Source organism: Myotis davidii, unplaced genomic scaffold (assembly GCF_000327345.1).
Source record: "Myotis davidii unplaced genomic scaffold, ASM32734v1 scaffold962, whole genome shotgun sequence".
Taxonomy (NCBI): Eukaryota; Metazoa; Chordata; class Mammalia; order Chiroptera; family Vespertilionidae; genus Myotis; species Myotis davidii.
The window spans coordinates 234,315-247,425 of NW_006295559.1; the positions used below are offsets into that span (position 1 = coordinate 234,315).

Sequence of the window (13,111 nt, forward strand, 5' to 3'; positions counted from 1 at the left end):
TGGTGAGATAATAATCTGATTAACATACAAACTAACCCATAGATGACATGTGGTATTTTCTTATGACACTTCTTTAATATGGTAGGAGACAAAGCATAAATCTGTCACCTCCCAATAACCATGAATACTACTCTTTTTTTCTCAGAATAATCTACACATGATGGTTTTATTAAATAGTGAGTAGTGTTAAATTTTACTCCAATCTCCAGAGTAAATATTCTAAATGTAAACGCTATTGACATAATTTCCTTATTTACTTTTCACCTTAATGTAAAGATTCTTGCATACTTTTTTTAGGACAAAGTGGAGAAATTGGGAAAATTTTCAAGTAGCTGTGCTCTTTAAAACAAAACCACATAATTAGATAGGCAAAACACAGTGTTGTAACTGTTACTGTGCATGGTCTAATGAAAATGAAAAACAAAATTATTACTCTATGACACAGAGCAATGCTTCTCTAAGTTTAAAGCTATTTGCACATTCATATTATTATATTTCAACACATTTTTTAAAAATCTGTTAGCTTTATTTGCACCAATAACTAATTTGGTGTACCAGAAATTTGACTTAGTATCTATGATGAAATGAATGCGATGGTGTAGCATGTCCCAGTCTGAGACCAATTGTTCTTACATATGGTTCAACCTACATTAGCTGGTGAGAGAACCTCAAAGATGGTGACAGAAATGCATTGCTTTCATAAATGACCTTGTTTTCCATAAACATAAATTCTACCCTTCTTTGTACAACAAGTTGATGAAATATAATGGAAATGAAATGATCTTCACTTGGGGGCAATTTATATGCTTTATTTTGCTGACACAGAAAGCTTAGTGTGTCACCAAAACCCATTTCTCATCACCTCCAGTACATTTATTTAAACGTCTGCCATTCCAAGCTTCAGGACTACCCTTACCTTTAAGGGTAGAGTGGGAGAAGGGCATGTACTCCTCTTGCACATGAAGAAGGAAGAGAGAATGGTAACTTTGGTCCCCTATCTCCACTGTAAGACTAGAGAAATAACATCAGGAAACCAACTGAAGTCTTGCCTATGTACGTGTCCTTTGATGCTGACATTTGTAAGCAACTTTCCCAGTGAAGACCCATGTCCCCTTTTAATGTAGCACCCAGTGGCTCAGAGACAGCTATTTGAGTCATGCTTATTATTCCTAAACCGTGCGATGATTAATTTTTCATTGAAGTGCCGTTGTGTGTTATGGCAGCTGTGAGAAAAGTGTTGTATTTAGAGAGTGTGTGAAGGACTTGATATTTAAGTTAATGAATTTATCTTAATACCTTCATGCCTTTGAATAAAGTTGGGTTTATAGCAGATGAGCTAATACACAAAAACCTATGCATGATATTTATATTAGGTTTTGTGATGACGTAACTTTTTTAATGCTACACAACTGTATTAAGACCGCAGGCAAGAAGCATCTGCAAAGAAAGCTGAGAGCCAGCATTTAAGTCCCAGGCATGGTAATAAGTGGATCCCAGTGTCCTCTCCTGAGCAGGTTGTCTGTCATTTCGGCAAGGCTGCAAGTTTGTCAGAAATAATTTATGAAAACAAACACTTCTGAGTTAAGAGGACAAAGCTCATTGTGCTAAAAGCATGTGACAAACACAGGAGTTTTCTTTCTCATTCAGAATTTTGTTTATTCGATAACAGATAAATGATCTTACTTGATTTCTTGTTAGTACCATTTGTGACAAACAACATGTCACCATCTTGACGTGTTTTATAAATTTGAGAAGCATTTAAATAATGAAAAGTAACAAGGCACTTCTTTTCTAGTCACAGAAGAACTGCTATTGGCTACAATCTTTGTCCTAGCCCACTGTCCTTCACATGTACAGAGTTCTTTAAAAAAAAAAAAATTATTGAGTTTAGAGAGGAAGGAAGAGGGAGAGAGAGATAGAGACATCAATGATGAGAGAGAATCATTGATTGGCTGCCTCCTGCACACCCCACACTGGGGATCAAGCCCACAACCTGGGCATGTGCCCTGACCGGAAATCGAACCATGACCTCCTGGTTCATAGGTTAGTGCTCAACCATTGAGCTGCACCAGTAGGGCTATACAAAATATCTTTGGTATGTATGAGGTAAACATGAAAATCCCTTATATACTCATTCACATAATGGAATACTATGCAGCAGTTAAGAAGGAAATGAAAATGTTACAAGGACTCCATGCAAAAATTATTGAGTTATGTAAACAAATTATTATGTAAACAAACATATGTGTGTGTGTGTGTGTGTGTGTGTGTGTGTATGTCTTATATATATTAGTGCTGTCTTTACACTAATGGGACATACATGAAACTACTAAAGTTGGTTCCTTATGAGAAGGTCTTGTTCAAATGACAGAAGTCATATCTAAATAGGTCCATGAGACATCTCATAGTCATTAGGAATTTGAATCTGGAACCAGGTTGCTCACATTTAAATCACAGCTCTGCAATTTACTAGACATAGCACCTCTCTGTAGTTCACTTTCATCATCTTTAAGATGGGAATAAAAACACTCTTTTTTAGAACGTTGTTTAGACAATTATGTCAGTTGCCATATTGTACTGAACATAAGATGTCATCTAATATGCACTATTATGACACACCATCAACCTCAAAGATGTCAAAATGTATGTAAAGCATGTATAAGGAGCCATTCACATATATTGCTTATTCTATTCTGAAATCTGTATTTATTGCTGTTATCACTAATAAAACATCAATGCACAAAATAAAGAAAAGGGAGGTGGACTCTACTGAGTCCATCTGTGACTTCAAAAAATAGATTTATTTTGGGAAACGATGAAATAGGCTCTAACCACCTCCCTTAGATGTCTCCACCAGCAGGGCCTCAGCTCTAAAACTCAGGCAGTGCTGGCGGAGTTAATTTCCATAGGTTCATCCATTGCAAATCCCAGTTCCAATAGCATGGCACGGCAGTTCATGCATTCCACTGCAGGTCCCTTAAGAAAAATCACCTTTATGAACCGAGTACTAAAAATAGCTTCTAATCCAGAGCAAACAAGAACGATTACATAGCCCAGCTGTGTTTTCCTTGAACCATTTCAGAGACTCTTCAGAATCAATTATCACTAGTAGTCTATCCGGCCTTATGGTTCTAGGGAAGGGTCAGGTGAAATTAATTAACTTTAAATGACTACGGACATCTATGTGACACCCCTGTCATCTCCTAATCGAACACCTTTCTGGGGATGCGCGTGCTGCCTGGGATCAGGCGCAGAGAATGGGTCATACATTGAGGGCATTTGCTCTTGAATTGATTTCCTCAGTGGATCAGCATTCCAGGCCACTGTGCTTTTGAGACTCCACTTCAGGCTGCAATGGTTATTTGGGCACGGTGTTTGCTGGGTTGATTCTCAGCTTCACGGAGAGTCAGAACCCAGTAGTTGTTATAAAGCTTGTTCCTAAGCAAACAGAGCATCCAGATGACCTTGCTTAGGGAATCTGAGTGGTTTGGAGTTTCACATAAAAAGTCTTGTCTTCTTGCTATACAGGTCACTTCGGGTAGGAGAACAAAGTTGATCTTATGGTACTTACAACCCTCCAGGAGTCCACCGTCATGGTGTTTTACTGCAAATGGATCATAGAAATTAAACTGAGCTTTAATTGTGTTAACAGTTGCTCTTAATCCTTCCTGGGAGTGGGGAAAGGGTAAGAAAGAAATGACTCTGGTTAATGGGCAAAGGCATAATGTAAACAATGATTCTCTGGAAGATTAGTGATCCTAAAGAAAGCAATTACTGAATGAAAGAACATTTAGACAGAAGCTAATGCTTAGTAGCTTGCAGCAGGGGGAAGCTGTGCAGAATTTTATATCCACATTAGATAGCATCCTTTCAAAGCTTTTGTACGACAAAACAGGAAAATTGAATTTCCAATGATTCCAAATGATGCACAAAATTACATGAAATATGAGCATAGTTATTCTCTACTAGGAACTCACTGTAGAAAAGCTGTATTGTTTATTATATACATCCAACTCAGAGCCCAAAGCCTGGGACATAGTAGATGCTCAGTAAATGTAAGAAATGTTGTTAGTTGATTGAAAAGATAAATGAATGGATGAGAAAGTAAGTCCTTTGAGTAATTCTTAGTATAAAGAATAAATATATATTTTTCTTTTTCATTTTTAAGACAAAATGTTTGATTAATTTGTATGATTAGATAAAACCTATTTAGGCATCCAATGTCTCTTTAATGATTTGAGGTTAAGTGACTGTCTCTCCTATTTAGATTAAGCAGATGGGGGGCTCGCTCTGTGTGGCTCCCCTGGTATATAATTAACAGGACAGAGAGGAGATCACTAGATTTGGATTAAAAAAATACTACTACTAGCAAGATACATGTTTTGGTAAATCACATCCATGCCTCAGTTTTGTTTTGTGTTTTTTGTTTTACTTTTGTAAGATGAAAACAATATTTATTCTTGATACTCCAGCATAAATGGAATGCTTATACTACTTGTGAAAATGTTTTGAAAGACTATACAGCAGTACTCTCAAACTGTCTATGATGAGGGACCAGCTTTTTCTTCTTTTAAATTTCTAATTTTTAAATTTCTAATCCATTAAAAAATGATACTTTTATTTATTTAAACAAAGTCCTTCACTTTAAAAAATGTTTTTACTGATTTTTAGAAAGAGAGGAAGGGAGAGGGAGAAGGAAGAGAGTAATAGAAACATCTAGCTGTTGTGCAGCGAGAGCAGAACATCGATCGGCTGCCTCCTGCACACCCTCTACTGGAGATCAGGCCTGCAACCCAGGCATGCGCCCTGACCAGGAACAGAACCAGCGACCTCTTAGTTCATGGGTTGCCACTCCACCACTGAGCCACACCAGCTGGGCTTACCATATATGAGGTTCTGCTGGTGAAACACAGCATATGGTTTCACAGCAAACTTCTTTTATAAGTTGAAAGAGTACACTCTAAAACAGCCATGGGCAAACTACGGCCCGCCGGCCGGATCCGGCCAATTTGAAATGAATAAAACCAAAAAAAAAAAAAGACCGTACCCTTTTATGTAATGATGTTTACTTTGAATTTATATTAGTTCACACAAACACTCCATCCATGCTTTTGTTCCGGCCCTCCAGTCCAGTTTAAGAACCCATTGTGGCCCTCGAGTCAAAAAGTTTGCCCACCCTGCTCTAAAATGATGATTAAAAAATAAAATGGTAAAAACTATAGTAAACACATAGACTGGTAACATTGTTATTTATTACCACTTTCAAGTATTATATACTGTATGTAGTTGTTTGTGCTATGCTTGTATAGGACTGGCAGATTTGTTTTTCCAGTTTGACCTCAAACACATGAGTAATGAGGTGTGCTAAAATGTTGCGGTGGCTAGGATGTCACTATGTCATAGGAATTTTAATCTTACTGGACCGCCATCATCCATGCAGTCCGTCATCCAGAGTTATGCAGTGCATGGCTGTATACTTATTTTTTATGTTTCTTAGTTCTAGTATATGTTTATTCTGTCTTAGAGTTTTTATTTCTCTCATTATTCATCTGTTCTTATATGCTGTCTACTCTCTCAATTATAATCCTTAACATGAGTCATAATTATTTAAATTTCTTATGTGATAATTCTAAAATTTATGTCCTATCTGAATCTGGTTCTGACAATTGCTTTGTCTCTTTAGAATATTTTATCCTGGGATATACTTTGTAATTTTTGTGTGAAAGCTAGATGTTATGTTTCTGGTTGTGGGACCTGAGGAATTAAGCTTGAGTGTGAGATTTTATATTTATTTGGCCTAGAAGCTGGGCTGTATTTAATGTTTGTTCTAGTTGTAGGCTTCAGAGACTTCATTTCCTGTAGTTGCCTTTTTTTTTTTCCCTTTTCTGTATATCTTTGGTTTTCCCTAAGAACTCCTACTTAAATATAGTGTGACTACTGCAGCTTATTCCATTGTAGTCCACTATTATCCTGAAGCTCTGTTGATATATTGATATGATGTGGAAAAGGAGAAGCATTCTTTAATCTTCTGATTAAATCTCATATTTTTAATCGGTCTGAGAACCTTGATTGTGACCTTCAGAAAATTTCTTAGCCCTTTTTTTTCTTTGTCATTTCATGGAGCAGGAGGGCAGAATGGCCTAGAGTTGTCTTGTTGTCCTTTGTGCAAGCCAGATAAGGCTCTGATATAGCAACTTGAATGGTATTCCTTTTGTATGGAAAATGCCCTAGTTGTATTTTAAAATAGTTACTTTTTGCCTCCATCTGCCCAGCACAAGAGTAGATTATTCTCCAATATTTATTCTTGAGAACCTGATGGGATTCTTGGAAATAAAACCCGTGAGAATGTGGGGTCTCCCTCCTAAAATTCAGTCCTCAAGACTCTAATTTTCTCACTAGTTTACACTCAGCCTCCAGCAAGTCATCACCGACCATTTAAACATTCCTATTAGTTTCTGGCTTCAAGGGCTTTTATTTCAGGTAAACTGACCTTAGGGATGATTTTCTGTGTTCACCTGTCTCTCCAGATTTGGGGGTGGCGTGGGGGTGGTTTGCCCTGTTACCTCAACTCTGAGATGCATTAAGAGAAGTCATTGAATATCAGTTTGCTCATTTTTTTTCCTCTTTGTGAGGTTGGAAGTGGTGACTTACAGTATTTTATTAGGAGCAGAAGTCAATCTTTTAAGTGCTCTCTTTCTATATCTAAGTAAATAGTAATTCTTGATGTACAGCTTTTGGGTGTAATCACCCATCATTAATAATGGTTAAACACCCATATCTCTTTTTAAATTTCCTCAATATTGTATCTTGAACAAGTCATCATTATAAACATTATAGAAAAGGGGATTCCAGTCAGTTTATTAATGCTGTCTGCCATTTTGCTATTACATCTTATGACAATAACAAGAAAAGATATTATATATCTCCAACGCCATATACCATCAACCTCCTGATAGACACCCTCTAGTTCTGTTACTCAGAGAGTGTTCTATGGAACAGCAATAGCAGCATCACCTGTGGACTTAGAAATGCAGGCTAAGGGCCTTATGTCAGACCTACAGCATCAGTCTCCAGGGGTGTGGTCCGAGGATTTGTTCTTTTCAATGTTCCGAGTAATTCTGATGCACACTCAAGTTTGATACCAGGAACAGTACATTTGGACAAGAGGTTCATGTGGCAGATGGTGCCCTACAAAATCAGATACCCCAGAAAAAGATATGAGTGATTGTAAATGTGAACCCCAAATTGAAAGTTACAAAGTCAGAAATCAGATTAAACAATCCTGCTTCGTTTCGCATGAATCATACATATGTACATGCTGTAGGTTTGTTTGGACACACTAGCAGTAAGAATTTACTTATTTAATGGTAAATTTATTTAATTATTGGATATAAATGCACCCATATCTCTTTTTAAAATATACTTTCATTGATTTCAGAGGGGAAGGGAGAGGGAGAGAGAGATAGAAACATCAGTGATAAGAGAAAATCATTGATAGGCTGCCTCCTACATGCCCCGCAGTGGGGATTGAGCCCACAGACTGGGGATGTGCCCTGCCCGGGAATTGAACCTTGACCTCCTGGTCCATAGGTCAAAACTCAACCACTGAGCCACATCAGTTGGGCAACGTATTCATATCGTGAATCCAGTTTTAGAGTTACCATGATGAATCTAGAGCTTTACTTCAGGGGTCACATCTAAGTAAAAAGTCAAGTTAGGGAGGAATTGCTCAGTCTCAGTGTAACCTGCCTGTCATGCATGGACAATTTAATTTATAGCTGATGAAAAAGAGGCCACAGTGTCCAGTGATGCTTGTTGAAATTTGGGATCTTGGTCAGGAAGAATATAAACTTTCTGTGAGGGAAGAATTATTACTACCTGCCACTGAAATTTTCTTTAAATTTGTAGCTGCAGTTTATTTAGTAGGTATTTTTGGATAGACTGTCCAAGTTTAGAACTGGGAATATGAGTTCTGTATATTTGGGAGACTTTTATAAAATTCCTCAAGAGGACATAAAAGCATAGTATCTTTTTTTAATCTTATCATCTTTACTTATAGACCTTCTTTTACTAATTTTGATCTTATTAGTTTTCATCTAATCTAAAGAAAAATTAACCCTACTGTTAAGTTGATCTTCTCTCTTTAAGAGATCTACAACTGCTTTATTGAGCTGCTTTTAATACTGCTCTGGGAAGAAATCTATTTACATAATATCTTATATTGCCTCTGGGCTTTTTTTTTTTTGTCTTTTGGGGCTAGAATCTAATGTGCACTCAAGTAGGTGACGTTAACAAATTACTATAATGCATAAACTATTTTTCTTCTTATATAGCGTTAAGAGCTAAGAGTACTGTGCATTTTTTTTCACTATGAGTGCATCTGAACTTCATCATTTAGAACATGTAATACTTTGTAAGCCTGCATTTAGCTTGTCAATTATTCATTATTGATCCCTCAGAATATAGTTTAATGGTGCTTATTCAATTTAATGGATTTTGCTGATCTTCAACCTGCCAGTATCAGGGTTGCTCTCTGAATGTAATATATATTCCCACGTCAGCAGGGCCACCTTTATGGGAAGTGAGGGTGCCACATGTTGAAGAAGGATTTGATTTGAAGGTTTGTGATAGTTTCTACTTTCCCAGGAATTTTCCTGGGCATTATAGTTAAAACAATAGCTATAATAATAAAAAACATATCTTGATGACTACGTGTTAGGATAAAATGTGTGCATGCCCTCTCTAAAGAGGGTTTCCAGGCTCATCTGAATGTTATACTGTTTGACACTGTACCTCTGCCCTGTCAACATATACCAACCCATTGGCACTGGAATGGTGGTCTTTAAGTGAAACAATAAAGTAATCTCTTTCTGTTGGCTAATATATGTGCTAATGAGGTTGCATAATGTTGTTTCTGGGTTCCTCCAAGCATTGTTATGCAGCACACAACATCTGTAGGAGGGAAAACAGGCTCTTTAAATGTAAAATAATAATAATAGGTTCCAACTAAAATAGAGATCAAACGAATCCTGTCTTTTCCATAATTTTTGCCAGCTGATGCTGCATTTCAATATTTCCTATTTTAGGCAACCTTTAGAATATGAGAGAGCCTAAAATTTTACTTCTGGAAAAAGGGCCTTATTCAGGAAGGCACAATTTTCCTCAAACATCCATGTAACAGATGGTGAACATGTCCACAATGAAATAAGAACGCAGTTTGAGAAAGTATTACTGTAATTGAGAATTCTATGTTCTGTTCAGGTAAAAGCATACTATCTTATACTAACTAACCTATTTAGATGCTGAGAAAATAGTCTTTACTTCCCATCTGATTTACATGTGTGAAATAATGTGCTTTTTCTCACCACGATACTGTCAAATGTGCATTTGGGATTAATGGCAGTATATTAAGAATTCACTTAAAGGGTAAAAAAATAGGGTTGCCAAGCAATCCCTGAAAATGGCAGCATGTTTCATTTACAAGAAATGGTAATAAGAAAAGTAAAGAGGAAGGAGGTGGAGAATGAGGAATAAGTATACCGTTAATACAGTGAAATAACAAAAATATACTGAAAGCCTTTATTTTGAAATGTATTTGTATTGGTTTCAGAAAGGAAGGGAGAGGGAAGGAGAGAGAGATAGAAACATCAAGGATGCGAGAGAATCATTGATCAGCTGCCTCCTGCACACCCAAATTGGGCTCAAGCCCGAAATCCAGGCACACTGGGGATCGAGCCCACAACCTGAGCATGTGCCCCTACGGGCAAATGAAACTATTTGTTACTTCCTGGTTCATAGGTTGACACCCAAACACTGAGCCATGCCAGCTGGGCTGAAAGCCTTTTTTTAAAAAATGTGGATAAAAAATTAGTGTGTGCACTAAGGGATCCTCATTGTTACTGTTCCATTACTAGTAGTGGTTTATTTGTACGCTATTGAATCTTACATGCTTTAGAGCAGATGTATGCCAAATTGGCTTTTGTTCCTGTAATAATTACTTAAGTCTTTACCATCCTTCATCTATTCAGTTACCACAAAAGTTCCCATGCATCATACAATTCTATCTAAGATATTTATATCACCTGTACTCATTTTGCATATATAAAAGCCTAATATGCAAAGTGTCCCTTTGGGAGTTATACTGGGAGTTCAATCACTCGCTATAACGTGCACTGACCACCAGGGGGCGGTGCAGAATGAAGGAAGGCCCCAGCCAGCAGCTGCTAGGGACCCTACCCATGCAAGAATTTCGTTCCCTGGGCCTCTAGTACAATATAAAGACTTGAAAGTCTTTAATCCTTGTGATTGCTGGGTAATAGTGTTATCAGTCTGACCCAAAATTCTTTTTTATTGCAAACCACATTATCACATGATAATAAATTATAACACTGCTTCCTGTGTAGACACGGAACTTTTTAGCCCTAAACATTGGTCTTTGGTAGGATATGCACCTTTATAAGCTAATTACATTTTGCAGTGGTCTTTTGTTGTTTTTATTTTCTTGACTAGCTATGTTATATAGTTTATAGAATACTTTTGAAACTAACCACTTGGAATTTCTACCAGTTATTTGAGGAATGTACTTATGTGTTTCCTATTTAATCATATCTTTAAACTAAGAAAGAAGAAATCTAATGTTTTTCTTCTTTTGTTTTCTGCCAGTAGCCTAGGAAAATTCCTGGGAAAGTAGACATTTTGTAGGTAAACCTTAAGTGGATTCAATTCTAGTGAAAAGTGATCCTTGGCTTCCCTGGACTCCTAACTACTTATCCTCTACCTCTCTTAAGTCAACTTGTACTACAGTGATTGATGTACATTGCATCTCTCTACTCAGATTCGAAGTTCCCTAGAATGAATCATGCTGTATTCTGTATTCCACAATAGTACCCAGTGTTGACCTTGAACATAATGGGCACTTAATTTCTGTTAGATGAATTAATAAGCATGTGTGGCAGATCAGCTTCTTATAGCTGTATTGAACAATAATATACATACATCCACATAATGAATATTGAATTACATTCAATGTTTAACTGCTGTGTAATAACTCCCCTTTTCGTGTAGTAGTTGGAACCATGAATTGCACCATCATGTCCCAACTTATAAGCACATTATAATAGTGGGCCTAATAGCAGTTTGAGAACTTTAGTCTCTGAACAGATGACCAGGAAGAAAAATGGAGGTAGACATTCCTTATTATGGATAATTGATGTCGATAAATTCCCTCTTAAGGTTCTAATAAAATGATAACCAGGAGGTGAATTTTGAAGCCAGTGTTTGTAGTAGAAATGAGACCCTTGCTTGGAGTGGCTATGTTCTCACTTTCTGCTACTATTTCCTCACCTATAAAAGTATGGGATGATCATGAATAGGGATCTACACATTATGCTCCATGGGTGAAATCTTTCCCACTGCCTATTTTATAAGTAGTTATTAATACGCAGCCATAACTATTTAGGCTACATAGATTGCCTAGAGCAGTGGTTCTCAACCTTCCTAATGCCGCGACCCTTTAATACACTTCCTCATGTTGTGGTGACCTCCAATTTCATTGTTACAACTTGAACATAATTAACGCATAGTGATTAATCACAAAAACAATATGTAATTATATATGTGTTTTCCGATGGTCTTAGGCGACCCCTGTGAAAGGGATGATCGACACCCAAAGGGGTCGCTACCTACAGGTTGAGAACCGCTGGCCTAGAGCATAAGTGTTGGAAAGTTGTATCATAGATTACATGGCTCAAAAGCTTAAAATACTTACTCTCTGGCTCTATAGAAAAATTTTAACAATTTCTACCATGAGAATAAAATGAAATAATGCATGCCAATTCTTAACACAGCCCATGGAAAATCTTCAAGAATCATCATATATGTTGCACATATGTATGTATTATTAGAAAATATTTGTTTAGAAAATATTTGTTACTTCATATTGCAGGCAAGTTTTGTGCTCGATTAAGTTTATTATTTAAGGCTATGTCCAATATAGTGGCCACTAGCCACATGTGACTATTTAAATTTAAATTAATTAAAGTTGAACAAAATGTAAAGCTCAATTTCTTCGGTGCACTAGCTACATTTTAAGTGTTCAAAAGTCACATGTGGCTAGTGGCTACTGTATTAAATAGAACAAATATAGAAAATTTCCCTCTTCTCAGAAAGTCCTACTGGACAGCTCAGATTTAAGGCCTCAAAACTGATTAAAAACTCTGTTGGGTATTATGTGTTGTTGTTTTTTTCTTTTTTTTCCCCAGTAAACTATATTTCCTCTTGGCATTAAATGAGAGATTGAAAGACATTAAAATATACTGATACAATGGCATGACTTATTTTAAAATAGGCATTGAAATATATGTAGTTAGTAGAAAAATTGTACATACCTAAAAATTAGACACATAAAGGTAGTAATAGATTGAATGCAAATGTGTGATCAATATGCAGTTTGACAGAGAAAAGAGAGATTGATGTTTCGTGATTACTGTCATCCTCATAGGAAGCGAGCTGTAGAGGACACTGGAATACAGACTCCTAACGCAGTGTTTCTCAAGCATGCAGATTGTCTTGTCTCTGGGTGAACACTGGGATCACATAGAGATTTAGTGAGGCATAATTCCCACCCCTGGAGATGCTGACTTCATTGGCATAGGGTACAGCCTGGTTCTCATGAATTTAAAAGGCTTCTCAGTGGATACTGATAGGCAGCAAAGTTTGAAAATACCTGGCTTCACCTTATGCCTAAAGATGGGATGCCCAGATATCTACTTATATAAAAACCCTGGGTGGTGTTCATCACAACCACACAACCGACCAAGGGGAAGGAAGTCAGTCCTGCAGGGGTTGTCTTGGCAACGGCTGCACCCTCCCCCGAGCTGTTTCCTGTAAGTGCGGGGTTTGAGGCAGGAACCTGCCCTGGGAGCATTGAGGCATATCTTTATAAAGTGTGCACCTCAGTGGGTGAACCTGAGTGGGGCGGCTGAAAGGCTTAGAAAAGACAGATAAGAGAATGAAAGCTGGGTCTCGGTGGGATGCTGCTTCTCTGAGAGACAGCAACCACGCCCACAGCCATGTCTTTATTTTATAGCAGATGCTACAAGGAAAAAAGTTT

General features: G+C 37.2%; 1 protein-coding gene across 1 annotated transcript in view; it reads left to right on the plus strand.

Moving 5' to 3' along the window:
• ZNF385D (zinc finger protein 385D) overlaps positions 1-13,111 on the plus strand; it is a 575,248-nt gene that overhangs the window by 172,286 nt on the left and 389,851 nt on the right. The gene's annotated exons all lie outside the window — the stretch shown is intronic.